We start from the raw sequence: 15,176 nt of genomic DNA on the forward strand, positions 1-15,176 counted from the left end.
CTGCCGGAAAACATATACCAAAGAGGTTACCCTCAGATCTTTTGGTAGCTGGTTCCAGAGGTGTGGTGCCACAACTGAGAAGACCCTATACCTCACCGCAATCTGCCTGGCTTCAGATAGAGGAGGTATCCTAAGAAGGGCCCTCTGTGGTGACCACAGAGGGCATACAGGAATATGGGGGAAGGCAAACCTGAGGTATCCCGGTCCTATGCCACACAGGGCTTTAACAGTCATCACCAAAATCTTGAATTGGGCTTAGAAAGGAATGGGCAGCCAGTGTAGCTACTGAGGCAAAAGCCCAGCAGATTCCTCACGCTGAGCCCCAGTGACTAAATGAGATTCCTCGTTCTGCACTAACTGCAACTTCCAAAGTGTTTTTAGGGATAACACCACATAGAGTGTATTAGGGTACTCTAACCAAGATATCACTAGGGCATGGACCACTGTCACCAGTTCTGACTGATACAGGTACAGCTAGTACCAGCAACTGTTACCCTGCAGATGCCCGATCTTGTCTGATCTCGGAAGCTAAGCAGGGTAAGGCCTGGTTAGTACTTGGATGGGAGACCGCCTGGGAATACCGGGTGCTGTAGGCTTATACCATAGTCTTTCGAGACTGAAGGTTACCAACCATATGCACCAGCCGAAGCTGGGCAAAAGCCCCCCTGACCACATATGCCACCTAAGCATCCAGGGACAGCTGCATGTCCCTGGAACAGCTGCTTAGCTGCCTTCCAAGTCAGGAGGACTTCCAGGGTTGAGAACTTGAGTCAGTGACTTGAACTCGAGTTGTGAAAATGTGTGATTTGGGGTGACTTGTCGACGCATGAGTCATGTGTGTGGAAGACTGAAAATGACTCAAGTCTGGGCAGTCTGGTATTTTTATTGGCTGAAGGAGAGCAGAGGAGGAGCCCAATTGATTTATTGGTGTCACCCAACTCCAAATAACTTCTCCCAGTGGCTTCATGTAGATGTTAAACAACATGGGGGGCAAGAATGATCCCTGAGGAACCCTGCAAGTCAGTGGCCAGGGAGCCGAACAGGTGTCCCCCAGTCTCACCATTTGGGTCCAATATGGCAGGAAGGAGTGGAACCACTGCAAAACAGTGCCTCCAAGCCCCAACCCTATCAGCCAGTCCAGCAGGACACCATGATCAATCATGTCGAAGGTTGCTGAGAGGACTGAAAGGGAGGCATTTCTCCTGCCTAGTCCCCAGCGCAGGTCATTAACCAAAGCGACCGAGGCCATCTCTGTCCTGTGGCCTGGCCTAAAACAAGACTGTTAGGGATCCAGATAATCCACCTCCTCCAGATTTCCCTGGGGCTGACATGCCAGCACCCTTAACTACACTTAACTAAGCTTAACTATGATTAACTACACCACCCATGCTTAACCCATGCTTATGAGGTAGTTTAGCACTGTGAAAGGACCTCACCCTTCTGAGAGACACATAATCTAGGCATTGCATGGGTGGGCTTTGGGTCTACCTAGTAGCTTGCTTTTGTTATTCTTCAAATGTTATTCTTCAAATAAGGATGTGATCTTAAGGGTGCTCCAGGTGTTTCCCATGGATTTCAAATGTGTATTTTCAGTCTGAGTGATGCATGGATACTGACATAGCCTATGTTGCATCCCATAAACTGGTTGGGGATCAGGTTAACCAGGAGAGATAAGTAAAAAAAAAAACAGCTCTTCTGCTCCCTGATTTCTTATGAGCCTACTCAGATTTGGTCAGCTATTTCACTGGCATATCTGAACTGCTGCAGGGATATGTCAGGTCCAGGGTGGGGGCTCCAGAACTCACAGGTGCCACTGCTACTTAGAGCCACCTCATCTAGCACCTGCCTGATCCTCACCCAAATCTGCCCTGATCCACCTCCTCCAACCTACTTTCATCATGAGCCAATGATGATGAGGAGCCAATGCCAATGATGATGAGGAGCTTACTTGCTGTCGCATCTTTGGCAATGATATACTAGAGAGAGATATCATAGAGATCTCGCAGATGCCACTGCAACCAAGATTCACCCCCTCCTACACATTCCCCAGACTGATCCTTTCACAAAACGGCCACAATCCACCTCTGCTCCCAAACTACCTTCATTCACAAGCCAGTCTGAGGCCCCCCAATGGATCATTTTCCACAAACCATGACAGCAGCTTGAGTTCTGGCTGGCAGATTGTAAGCTTCACCTGAGATATCAAAAGAATACGAATGGACCGTTAAGCATTCATCTAATCTTGCCATTAAAATCACTTGGACGCATCAGAGTCCAAGTGTTGGTGCATCAGAGCAATTTATATAAAGAAAGAAAATTGGGTTATTTATGGTATGGGAAAATTAAAGCAAATGCAGAATTCAAGAATCACTGAAAAGACAAGCACTTTGGAAAATATGGAATAAATATAAAATCAGATTCTATACAAAAATATTGCTATGGATTTCTCCGCACAAGGCTTTGAATTGGTTATTTTATAGAAATTTATTGAACTTTCTACAAGGAGAATGTAAAATAAAGACAAGAGGTATTAGAAGATGGCTATATTGTCAATGGTGTTATATTCACAGTTACTGAAGAGATTTAAAGAGACAAAAGAGCAGAAGATTTTGATCAAAGTGAATCGTTATTGGAGATACGTTTGTAGAAAGAAGAAGGCCATGACATTGCTAAAATGTAAAAAATGTTGTTGAAATATGAGACAGAAGATGAACAGGTTAAAGAATGTATGATTCAATGGGCCAAAAATGTGGGGCAATATATATAATGGAACAATGGAAAAAATGATGGTCTAAAAGAATGAAATTTACGTTGAATATGAATTTTAAAAGATACTTGTACAAAGTGATGTACAGGTGGTATATGACGCCATCGAGATTAGTGTTCTTTGCTGCCTCTTCTTCTGGTTGTATCCCCTTAATAAATATTGCATTTCTGCCTATTTCTGAGACGACACTCCTAAATGCTCATTTGGAGTGTGCCATGAGACAACAGCCCAAGATCCTTTCATACATGCACGGTTGGATATGTATATTTGTGCACTTCTATACAGGTCCAGCCTATTTATACACGGATTTTTTATACACGGATTTGACTCAACATGAATGGCCCCTGCAAATGAGAAAGAATGTGCTGATCCCTGGAGAAGGGGAAAAATGCATCCCTTTAAAATCAGTTTTAAAAACTGAACAGTCCTTTAACAACAGCCTCCTTAATGAGAGAGAGAGAGAGCAGCAGGCTAACAATCCATCAATCCTTCTCTCTCCTTCATGAAAGAAAGGTGATCATTTTGCATTGGTGAAGGGACCTGCTGAGTGAAGTGCTGATGGATTGTCTTCTTAATGACTCTCATCTTAGAGTCAAAAGGTCAGCAAGGCTATTTTTCAATCACTGGAGCAAAGAAACTTTGTTTTTGAAATTGATTTGCTATGGTGCATTTTTTTTATCCACGTGAGTGCTTCGAAGGGAACCCATGCAAATAATTAGTCTCAACCTGTATATCACTGAGTAAGTGGGGTAACAGATTAAGGGCCCAACGCTATCCGCCACCAACCCAGACTTTGCGGCTCCACTGACAAAGCAGATGCTGCAGGCTATGGGGGTGTGTGTGTGACAAGACAGCTCAGGAAATGTAAGTACATTTTTGAGGTGTAATGTGAGAGTATACATGCGTGATGAAGAGGTGTCAACGTATGCCATACCCCAAGTGCCTCTCAGACAATATAAATGCCCCTAATGCCACAAAATGTTACAACAAAGACAGAACTGGTGAGGAGTAACTGGGTGGGGAATAGAAATATTTTTTTTTAAATGTATGGCAAGATATTTCATTAACACTTGTCGTCTTATCTTCTCAGATATATGAAATATTTACCTTCCACATTGCAGCTCAATCCCCTCCCCATTTTGGCCTCTCCTTTGGTTAAGTAGTGCTGTCATCCACAGCAGACCTGGATCCAGTGGAGCACACTGAGATCCTGTGTATCATTTCCCTCTTGACCTGTGTTGTTGGAGGTTAAGAGCCCAATCCTGAGCTTCACACGCCAGCTTCCCACTGGTGCACATTGCCGCAAACGTGCCATAAGGCACGTTTGCGAGGCTTACTGCTGGGCCAGCTCCCATGCTAGCCCAGTACTGGCTGATGCTGGGCTAGTGCTGGGCGGGTGCCCATCCTTCGCTGCTTGGCGGTCACACAGGCTGCCGAGCCAAGGTACAGTGGGCAGAGAGGGGGTGAGAAGGAGGCATAATGGGGGACGGGAGGCAGGCAGGGAGGAGTCATGACGGGGAGACGGGAGGCAGGGAGAGGGTGGGTGGGAGGTGTGCCGGGGGGAGGGAGGGAGGTAGGCAGGGAGCTCTGCTCCACCAGATCCTGCGCTTTTGTGTGGGGCTCAGCACCCTACACAAACACCTTTTCCTTACTGCCAACCTTTTGGTCAGTGGTAACTTGAGTAGCCCCATTGTGGGGCTACTTCCCTTACCTGAGAGAAGGGGACAATAGTCCCCTTCTCCCGAGGTGCCGCCCATGGTAGCCCGAACCGCGCAGGATCCAGTGGCAGCTGTTTTTGGTGCCGCCGAAGCTGCACGCCCCGGGCAACTCAAGATTGGGCTGTAAGAGGCCTACAGGGAGTCCAGTAAAAAAAAAAAAACCACCACAGGGATCACACAGTTGATCCCTGGCCTGCATTATGCTTACAGGATAGGACTACACATTTCTCAAGACATGCTTCCACTCTTGGCAATTGCTGTTGATATTTCTAGCTTCACCGACGGTCAATAGCTGGTTTGCGGTAAGAAAGAACTAATATAAAAAAATACATGGAAGCTCTGTATACACGGATCCCATATCCATGGATTCAGTTAAGCCATGTGTACACCTGTGGGCCGGACAAAAATGGATTAACTGTGGATACAGGTAGGCCCTCCTGCACTCCCCACGCCCTCTGGAAGTGAGGGGAGCTGTGCTTCCCCAGCCCTCATAAAGCCTCATAAAGGCAAAAAACATCACTTCCAGTTTTGCTGAAAAACCCGAAGTGATGTTTTTCATACATAATAGTCATTCTGAGGCCCGCAGAAGCCATGGATGGATAAATGTGGCCTCTGCAGGGCTCAGAAGATTCTCTGGAGATGAGGGGAATGCAGCTTCCCTGGCATCCAGAGGGTGGAGGTGTCTCCCGTATCCCAGGATGCAGGTATCCACAGCCAATTCTGGAATGGAACCTCCGCAGATATGGGGGCATGCCTGTAATCTAACTGAAAAGTATTATGTTGAACTGAAGAAATAAATCTGTAGCCCTTATCCTGTCAGCATACTGTATGCCAGAGATCAACTAAACCTAATTCTGAACATGTTCTGTATGGAGATACAGTTTGATCTAAATTAGAATCCAATTTTCCAATAGAATCCAATATCATTAAAATTTTCACCAGTCAACGAACAGGCACACAACACCTTTACCAGTTAACCAGTTAACCAATTTTTAAAATCAGAATTGTGTTCTAGCAATGGTGATAAGAGGTGGGTTCCCCCCCCCCCAAAAAAAAAACTGTTCCCACCAATTCTTCTTAATTTTTTTTCTGTGTGAAGTGAAGAGATGAAAGTAGTTTTCAGCATTTTTGCAGCATGTCAGGATCATCCACTTTTATGTATCAGGAGGGCAACAATCACTGTTTTAGGAAAATGGAGGCACTGGAACTGTTTTCAGGGTCTTCCACCCCCAATGTAATTAAAAATGAAACTTGGGCACACTATTTATAGTAAGGGATGAGACTTTGGAATGCACTTGGTTTGCAGCTTGTCAGATCAGATAAATACCATTCATTCAGTCATATTCAGTCATATTTCTTCACATTTCATAATTTCTTCACATAAACTCACAGTGCAATCCTATCCTGCGCTGCAACAGGCAGGCCAGCACAAGACAGAGGCCCAAAGTGGCTCAGCCAGAGGCAAGGGGAAACTCTTCCCCTTAACCCTGGGTAAGCCACCTCAGCCCCAATGGGTCTCCTCAGACTTGCACCACCTCTGGAGGTGGCATAAGTACAAGGAGAGCAGAGCGGCTTGCAGCCACTCTGCGCTGCTTGGGGAACAGGATTGGGATCCAGCATAACAGCCAGGTCTCAGCCCCGCCTCCTGCTCCCCACCCGCCCGCCCAGGGACCACCCTCCACCTGCCCTCCCCCCGCCCCGGAATGCCTCTGACTCACCTCCTCCTTGTCTACCCCAGACCCTTTCATTGGCTAAGCTCAGCCAATGCAACCCCCCTGCCAGAGTTGGTGCAGAGGCTGAATTCAGCCTCCATGGGCCAGCGTGAGTCCCTACACCAGCCCAGCCAACTTTTCAGGAGGCACAAATATGCCTTACGGCACATTTGTGACCCTTCTGGGCCGGCGCAAGGGACTTGCAGCAGCCCAAGGCCCACTCAGGATTGCACCCTGTGTCTCAGAGTTTCAGGGGTTGCCTTTTCTGTAGCCTCAGTGAGAAGTTATTTATCTCCTTGAGTGTGATGTAAAGACCATTGCTAAATCCCTGAGCTATTGAGAGTCTGCAAAACACCTACTGTTGCTGTTAATGCATCCAGATCAGTGCAAAAGAAATAGGTGTGTGTGTCCCCCAACAGGACACTCCTTAATCCGGGAGCCCCACACTGGGGCTTTCCTCTGCAAGAACCTGTGATAGTTAATCTGGGCACTCAGTAAAACCTGGCTTTATTTATTTTAGAGATGTTCCTGGGTGAAGTCAAGTCAGTTTCTGACTACGATTTAGGGAAGAATATGTCAGAACCCTGAACAGGATTGCAAAAAACAAGCAAACAAACAAACAAACAAAAACCTGTTCCCACTAGTGTTGTGCATTTGCTGCTGTTTCAGGTATATGGAAAAACCTCAAATTTTTTCTGCAGCCATTTACCTCATTTGAGAACTTCTTTGAAAAGTTTCATTAGCAGTGTTGCACAAACGCACCTGCAGTTGGAAGTGGGTTTTAATCAAGACAGTGATGAAATGTGTGTCCCTTGAACTCAATTAGTTACATCTGTAAGATAGGCATCTCTTACCCAATTCATACACAAGGAACTCTTATTGGCTGCCATTAAATGCATTGCTTACAAGATTATCTCAGCTTTATAACTTTCAACTAATCAAGAACTTTTTAATATTTCAATGTTTCTCAAACTGTGGGTCAGGACCCACTAGGTGGGTTGCGAGCCAATTTCAGGTGGGTCCCATTCATTTCAATATTTTATTTTTAATATATTAGACTTGATGCTACCATGGGATGTGACGGCATTTGGGGAAATGTCACAGATCTGTACTTCTAACAGGCTACAATGAAGATGCATTTAACAATGACAGTAAATGGAACTTACTCCTGGGTAAGTGTGGGTAGGATTGCAGCCTAGGATTGTTAAAAATTGTCCTGCTTGATGATGTCACTTCCAGTCATGACATCACTTCTGGTGAGTCCTGACAGATTCTCATGCTAAAAAGTGAGTCCCAGTGCTAAAGAACCACTGTAATATTTGCTAGGATCTTGAAGACCAATTACATTCCATAAAATCAAACATTTTACACAAAAAATAGACTAATGTGTTGTCTTTCCCATTCCCATATTAAAAATAAACTGTTGGAAATCATATGGAGAATTTTACTCCTATCTGTATTACAAGCCAAAAGAAATTTTAAATATATCTAAATAATGTAGACTACTATACCAATAAAGAAAAGAAACTGAGAAAAAAGAAAAAAAATCTGCTCACCCCACTGTGAAAATATGTATAACCTAATCTAGGGCCCAATCCTATCCAATTTCCCAGCCCTAGCGCAACTACAATGCAGCCCCATGGTAAGGGAACAAATGTTCCCATACTTTAAGGAGGCCTCTGTGACTGTTGCCCCACGACAAGATGCAATGCATGCCCCATTAGCACAGTTGCAATGGCACTGGAAAACTGCATAGGATTGGGCCCCCAGTTAATACATTAGGAAAAAGGGGGGAAAAAATTCAACATTAAAAAAAAAGAGAGAAAGCCCTCTCAGGTTCCAGGTAAAGTGGTCACATACTTCCTCAGAAGTCGTCTTGTAGAAGTCATAAAAGAGAAAGAAAAACTGCTCACTGTGGCAATTGAAAAGAAAAATAATTAATCTAACAATAACAATAACAATAATACAGGTATTTATATACCACTTTTCTTGGTCGTCAGATTTCTCCTCAGATTTTATTCAAGGTGGTTTACAAAGGCAGGCTGTTCTAAATCCCTGTAGGGATTTTTACAATTGAAGAAAGGTTCTATCTTTCAAGAACCACAACATTTCAGATGGATCTTTCTGATCTGGTATCACATTCTGGCCTCCAGTTCCTCCCATGCAAGCTGACAAGCAGCTCCTTCATCTCTCACATGGAGGGCAACCAAGATGCTTCTTTGCTCACACCAAAAAGCAGGTGGAATAACTCGGCTCATCAGCTGCTTCAAGGTCTCACCATTCACTGTGCCGGTGGCCTCAAACTGGCGACCTGCGGATGTTATCTTCAGGCAAACGGAGGCCCTACCCTCTAGACCAGACCTCCTGCCCTCCTTAATCTACATTTAAAGTTCCACATTTAAATTCCAAGTGAATTGGCTGTAAGCCCAGAACAGTAAAAAAGAAAAAGAAAAAAGGTTAGCCTCAAACAGAAACAAAATGCTCATTATCTCTTCTATAAACTGTTGCAAGATAGTATACAGAAAATGCTTATTCAAAGACTTCCATTCATGTTCTAATGTCATTCTCATTACTGATACATAATTAACCAGCCACCATAATTAACACCATTTAAAAAGTCAAAGACATTTCTTCCATTGTTGCTGGGCTATGGGACTTTTTAATTACTCCTTGCACATGGATGTAAACAATGGCAGGAACACTTACATAAATTCAAGCTTTTTGAGAGTTGACCTGCTTTCGTAAACTGGAAAGGTTGCATTGCAATTTCTTTGCAGTAATTTGAAAAAATAATGATGCGAGACTTATCAGGCCCTCCATACAACTCCTGCTTCTGTCTTGCCAGCTGTAAAAGATGATTTCTAATACTTGCGCTTTAAAAACACGTGGTCAAAATCTAAATGAAGAAGCTCCAAGTTGAATGTGCATTGAGAAGATTTATGAGAAACAGAATATGCTTGATAACTGAAAATCAGATGGGATTTGTAAGTTGTCATGTTAAATTCTACCATGAAATCAAGCAACTTTCCCTGCTTTATATGCATTATCTCAACTTCTGGTAGAAATCCACAGGTCACAAGAATGAGCTGCATGTTCCATCTGAGAGACTGTAGTGGATAAAACATTTTGAGAGACCATCATAGTATCCTCCTGACTGTTTACTCCAGGGGTGTCAAACATAATGCCCGGGGGCCAGATGTGGCCCACAGAAGCTTTTTATCCGGTCCTCAGGCTCTCAGATGCTAAGCCATGCTGAGGTGTTATTGCTGAAAGGGCAGCCCATTTTGAGAGAGCTTAGAATTGAGCTCTCCCATATCTTGAATATGATCAAGATATGTATATTTTCTCTTCTGTCATTTGCAGCTAATGAGTTTAAGCAAGAAAAAGTGCTTATTTTTGGTCATGAACTGTTTAATGACATCACTTCCTGCCTAATGACATCACTTTCGGCCCTCAGCAGGCATTATGAATGCTATTCGGCCCTCTGTATGAAATGAGTTTGACACCCCTGGTTTACTCAGTCCTGTAAACCTGCTATCTTATCATCCATCTCTGAAACATTAGATGTCAGAATGTTAACAGTTTCATAACTATTGAATTAATCCTTCAAAAGGCTTCCCATTTGCAAAAACTTTCAACAGTTGCTCAGACTGCTGCCAAAATTGTAGGGATTGTGATCTGAAAGCTGTTAACAAAGCAAGGAGTTTATCCAAATCTCAAGAGGGAAAATTAAACAGCAGTAGGAGAAGGGGGAGCAGGCTTGTCCTTTTTAGTTGCTTAAAAACAAGCCAAAGACAAATCAACATGAAAGAGTAAGCTAATTAGAGTCAAAATCAAAACAAAGCCAGTATGCCCATTAATCAGATGAAAGAAAGTCTAAATCTGAGCATATGACAGGAAAAGGCAAAGACAGCACTGAAACAGCTTCAACTATGCTTGGAGTGGCCAACCTTACAACTCCAGATCTCCTGGACCTTTAACAATAGTGTGGAGCAGGGAATTACAGCAAGTGTAATTTATCATCTCACAAGACAAGCTGCACCTGCTGAAATTCCCTCTTCTACACAATTGTTTAAGGTCCAGGAGCCCTAAAGTTGAAAGGTTGGGCACCCCTGCACTATGCCATTCTCGTAACAAGAACCTACAGTAGTTTTAAATTTTATTTTAAAACATCTATTTCTTGCCTTATCTCCAAAGACTCAAGGAAGATTACAAAAGTCCTGGACAGCTAATTTTATCTGAATTCATCCAACAACATCAGAGCCTGACACTAACTTGGCCCCACTTTGCCTCATCATTGTATCAACAAACACTTCAGGCAGGGTGACTAGATACAATGGAGGAGAGAGTGCCTGTACCTTTAACCACTATATAGAAGAGGGAATTTTGGTAGGTGCAGCTTTTAAAACCCTTCCATGTTGAACTGCACCTGCCAAAATTCCCTCTTCTATTCAGTGGTTAAAGGTACAGGCACTCTGCCCTTCATTGCAACTGGTCACCCTGACCTCTGGCCCATGTAATGACCTCAGTTTCAGAAGAAGCAGCAACATGCTAATCATAATAACTAGTTATCTTTTAGATATATATCCTGCCTCCCATATTCCTCTCCCATCAGGAAGGTGTCAAGATAGCTGTAGTATTACTAGTTCAAAACTAAGAGGTCTAATGTTCTTTGATTATGATTTGATAATTTAATAAGTCTAATCTCATTTTTGCATATTTATATGCTGTAAACTAAATGCACTTTATGCGTTAAAGATTATTCTACTGAAGACTTTTTGCAGCATCAGAGATCCAAACTCTACTGGAGAAGAGAGGCAAGGTAAGAAAGAAGACTTTTCTGTGATTCATCTCTTAATTTAAATAGGTGATATTTTGTTTTCTTTTGGAATACTTTTTTAACAGCTTGTATTTTATGTAGTCCCATTTACAAGGAGCTTACTAGTATATAATAAAGTATATTTCAGTAAGAGACACAGCACAATCCTATTCACTTAGAAGTGAGTTCCATTGATTTCAGTGAGACCTGCCCCCAGGGAAACATCTAAGATTGCAGTCTAAGACATGGTTACTTTCATAGATTAAACAAAGTTTCACAATTAAGTGCTCACTTTCTTTTGAAGTTGGTAGGATTAAGTCAGTATTTAGCAAAGTGAAATGAAAACTTTGTTTAATTGTCTTTAGACTGCACTTATGAGAACAAATTTGCCAGACAGCATGTTAACAGGTTTTCATTTGGTGGCTTTTTCCACCAGTACAGCAATATTTATTCAAGGGGTCATCCCTACTTTTTTTGCTTAAATGATCTTGAATGCCAAAAGAAGAAGGTGAATGGGGACACTATTCAAGTTATCAGGGATGTGTGAGAAAACCTGGGCTTGCTTCATCTTCTAGATCTAGAATATCTCTTTTAACATAATTAACCAACAATTCAGAACTGCAGGGACAAGTCTGAAAACCTTTATTGGCATTAAAAGAAACAGTCAGCAACACAAAACATTAAAACAAAGCCAGCGAATGACTGTATACCAAGAAAAAAACACAACAGGAAAATAAGAAAACAGGCAGAGAATGAAAAAACTATATAAATCAGGAGAGGAATTTTAACTTAGAAACAGCGGAAAGATAATCTGCTACAACATTAGTGATAGCCACAGAACTTAATAGGACAAATAGAGGATCAGCAGAAGGACCAGAAAAAGAAGATAAGATAGGGATCAGGAGGGTATCTCGAAGGGAATAGTGAGTTGGACAGCGAAACAGTATATGAACCACTGTGTCTGGTTCTAGAGAGCAAAAAGGGCATAGTCTGCAATCATATGGGATCTTGGAGAATCTGCCAGAGTGAGAAGTGATTCTCCCTCTTGCTGAGGGAGAATCAGCATGGCTTCTGTAAGGGTAAGTCTTACCTCACAAACCTTATAGAATTCTTTGAAAAGGTCAATAGGCATGTGGATGCGGGAGAACCCGTAGACATTATATATCTGGACTTTCAGAAGGCGTTCGACATGGTCCCTCACCAAAGGCTACTGAAAAAACTCCACAGTCAGGGAATTAGAGGACAGGTCCTCTCATGGATTGAGAACTGTTTGGAGGCCAGGAAGCAGAGAGTCAATGGGCAATTTTCACAATGGAGAGAGGTGAAAAGCAGTGTGCCCCAAGGATCTGTCCTGGGACCGGTGCTTTTCAACCTCTTCATAAATGACCTGGAGACAGGGGTGAGCAGTGAGGTTGCAAAGTTTGCAGACGACACCAAATTTTTCCGAGTGGTGAAGACCAGAAGTGATTGTGAGGAGCTCCAGAAGGATCTCTCCAGACTGGCAAAATGGGCAACAAAATGGCAGATGCGCTTCAATGTCAGTAAGTGTAAGGTCATGCACATTGGGGCAAAAAAATCAAAACTTTAGATAGGCTGATGGGTTCTGAGCTGTCTGAGACAGATCAGGAGAGAGATCTTGGGGTGGTGGTGGACAGGTCAATAAAAGTGTCGACCCAATGTGCAGCGGCAGTGAAGAAGGCCAATTCTATGCTTGGGATCATTAGGAAAGGTATTGAGAACAAAACGGCTAATATTATAATGCAGTTGTACAAATCGATGGTAAGGCCACACCTGGAGTATTGTGTCCAGTTCTGGTCGCCGCATCTCAAAAAAGACATAGTGGAAATGGAAAAAGTGCAAAAGAGAGCGACTAAGATGATTACGGGGCTGGGGCACCTTCCTTATGAGGAAAGGTTATGGTGTTTGGGCCTCTTCAGCCTAGAAAAGAGACGCCTGAGGGGGGACATGATTGAGACATACAAAATTATGCAGGGGATGGAAAGAGTGGATAGGGAGATGCTCTTTACACTCTCACATAACACCAGAACCAGGGGACATCCACTCAAATTGAGTGTTGGGAGAGTTAGAACAGACAAAAGAAAATATTTCTTTACTCAGTGTGTGGTTGGTCTGTGGAACTCCTTGCTGCAGGATGTGGTGACGGCATCTGGCCTGGACGCCTTTAAAAGGGGATTGGACAAGTTTCTGGAGGAAAAATCCATTATGGGTTACAAGCCATGATGTGCATGTGCAACCTCCTGATTTTAGAAATGGGCTATGTCAGAAGACCAGATGCAAGGGAAGGCACCAGGATGCAGGTTTCTTGTTATCTGGTATGTTCCCTGGGGCATTTGGTGGGCCGCTGTGAGATACAGGAAGCTGGACTAGATGGGCCTATGGCCTGATCCAGTGGGGCTGTTCTTATGTTCTTAGTCGACGGCTGAAGGAAAAATGTTAAATCTCGCTAACATAAACGCTCTCCTCTTTATGGGATCAGTCAACATACTAAAATAATTAAGAAAACGACCACGTGAAGGGAGAAGATCAAAGAACTGAGGGGAACAGGTAGGGTTAAGATTAGAAAAAAGTTGAATAGATTTGAGTTCCCAAAGTTTGGCTTTAATAATTGAATGGGCCCTATGGAGATTGATGTCGGCGAGGTGTTCGGGGGACAAACCCAGTGATGAAAGCTTGAGATCAATAAGATGGAACCACTTAGAAAGATATGAATCGTTTAGTAGGTCTTCCAAAAGGGACTCAGTGGATGTTTAAGTGTAATCGAAGCCAAAATTTAAAAGTAAGGGACCACGCAATAGTGGAAGGGAGGTGGATCCCTAACTCAAGCACAAGGGTGGATAATCTGATTAGACTGTAACTAGGCAGCACAAGATCAGGATCCCATTGTCCTCTAGGCACCAACTTTCAGGTCCTTCCTGAAAATGGGAAGGACCATTGTCAATGACATTTGCTATGTTAGGAATGTACCAATCAATAAAATGTGATTACATAGACACAAGACACATGACCCTGCGAATATGAAGTATTTCCTGTTTGACCATAGCTTGTTGATCAAACCAGAAGCAGGTCGAAGAGCTGCTGAAAGCATGCTCCCAGATGTGCACAGCCACAAAAGGAAAGAACTCCAAAAAGGTGAGGTCAGTCATCAAACCCTGAGACAATCAATCTATGGGCCAGCATGCTGAACATCAGTGCCCTCTAAAGTAGATTCCAGAACCAATGCCCCCAGCTGCCTCAGAGTGGACAGGCTTCAAGGAGACTTTTGGCCTTTCAAAACACAACCCATTAAAATTTTGTAAGAAGGACAGCCAAGTCCTCCTTCCTAATTTGGAAAACTCGAATATGATGGTATGATAGGGCTTTGAAACACCAGTCATAGCATCACATGTAGTACAGGAAAGCATGCCCAGGCACAAGGAAACTGCAGGCCAAATTCACGTGTCCTGCCAACTCCTGTAGTTTCAAAAGACTAATCCTGTGTGCTGACAGGCAGTATTGAACATGTGCCATCACATATCAGGGTGATGAGGCAGAGGCGCCGACAGCACCCGCTGCATCTTGCAGGGGAGTTTCAGCATCTGACGGCCTTTTTTGGTACCGAGGGAAATTTTGTTCTCTTACCCTGGGATAAACACCTGCCAGGCTGGTGGGTCTATTAAGACCTGTGCCAGCTGTATTACGAGTTCAAGTATGCATGGACTTGTGAAAGCAGATCAAAGGGAGTTTGGATTTGACAGATGCCACTGCCACAAAACCTTCCCCCTTTCTAGTTCCTGATCTTCCCTCCTCCTCAGTCCATTCCTCCCACATCCACCCACTCCCCCTTTCCTGCACAATCCTACCTGGGGTAGTAGACGTCCTCAGTCCACTGATGCATGGAGTTGGTGGCTTACCATTTCCAGCAACAGCCAGCCTGCTTGCTCCAGCGTGTCATGCTTTGTGACTGCCAGAATGCTTGTTTAGGTGATGCTAGGTGCCATTAGGATTGGGCCATGAATTTCTCAAATGTAGCTTGCTTGCAGGTGGGCAAGCTATCAAAAAGATCTGTGTCTCTCCCAGACAGCACCTCCTGGTTGATCTGTGCCTCACCACCTCTTCCATACCTTGTAGAGAGCACAAGTTGGAGGATGTAGCATGAACCT

The 15,176-nt window shown here is 43.6% G+C and overlaps 1 pseudogene; it reads left to right on the forward strand.

Annotated features, from left to right (window-relative positions):
• Positions 1-479: 479 nt before the first annotated feature.
• On the forward strand, positions 480-596 carry LOC136646997 (5S ribosomal RNA; annotated as a pseudogene).
• Positions 597-15,176: the final 14,580 nt, after the last annotated feature.

The sequence above is a fragment of the Tiliqua scincoides genome, chromosome 3 (assembly GCF_035046505.1).
Source record: "Tiliqua scincoides isolate rTilSci1 chromosome 3, rTilSci1.hap2, whole genome shotgun sequence".
Lineage (NCBI taxonomy): Eukaryota > Metazoa > Chordata > Lepidosauria > Squamata > Scincidae > Tiliqua > Tiliqua scincoides.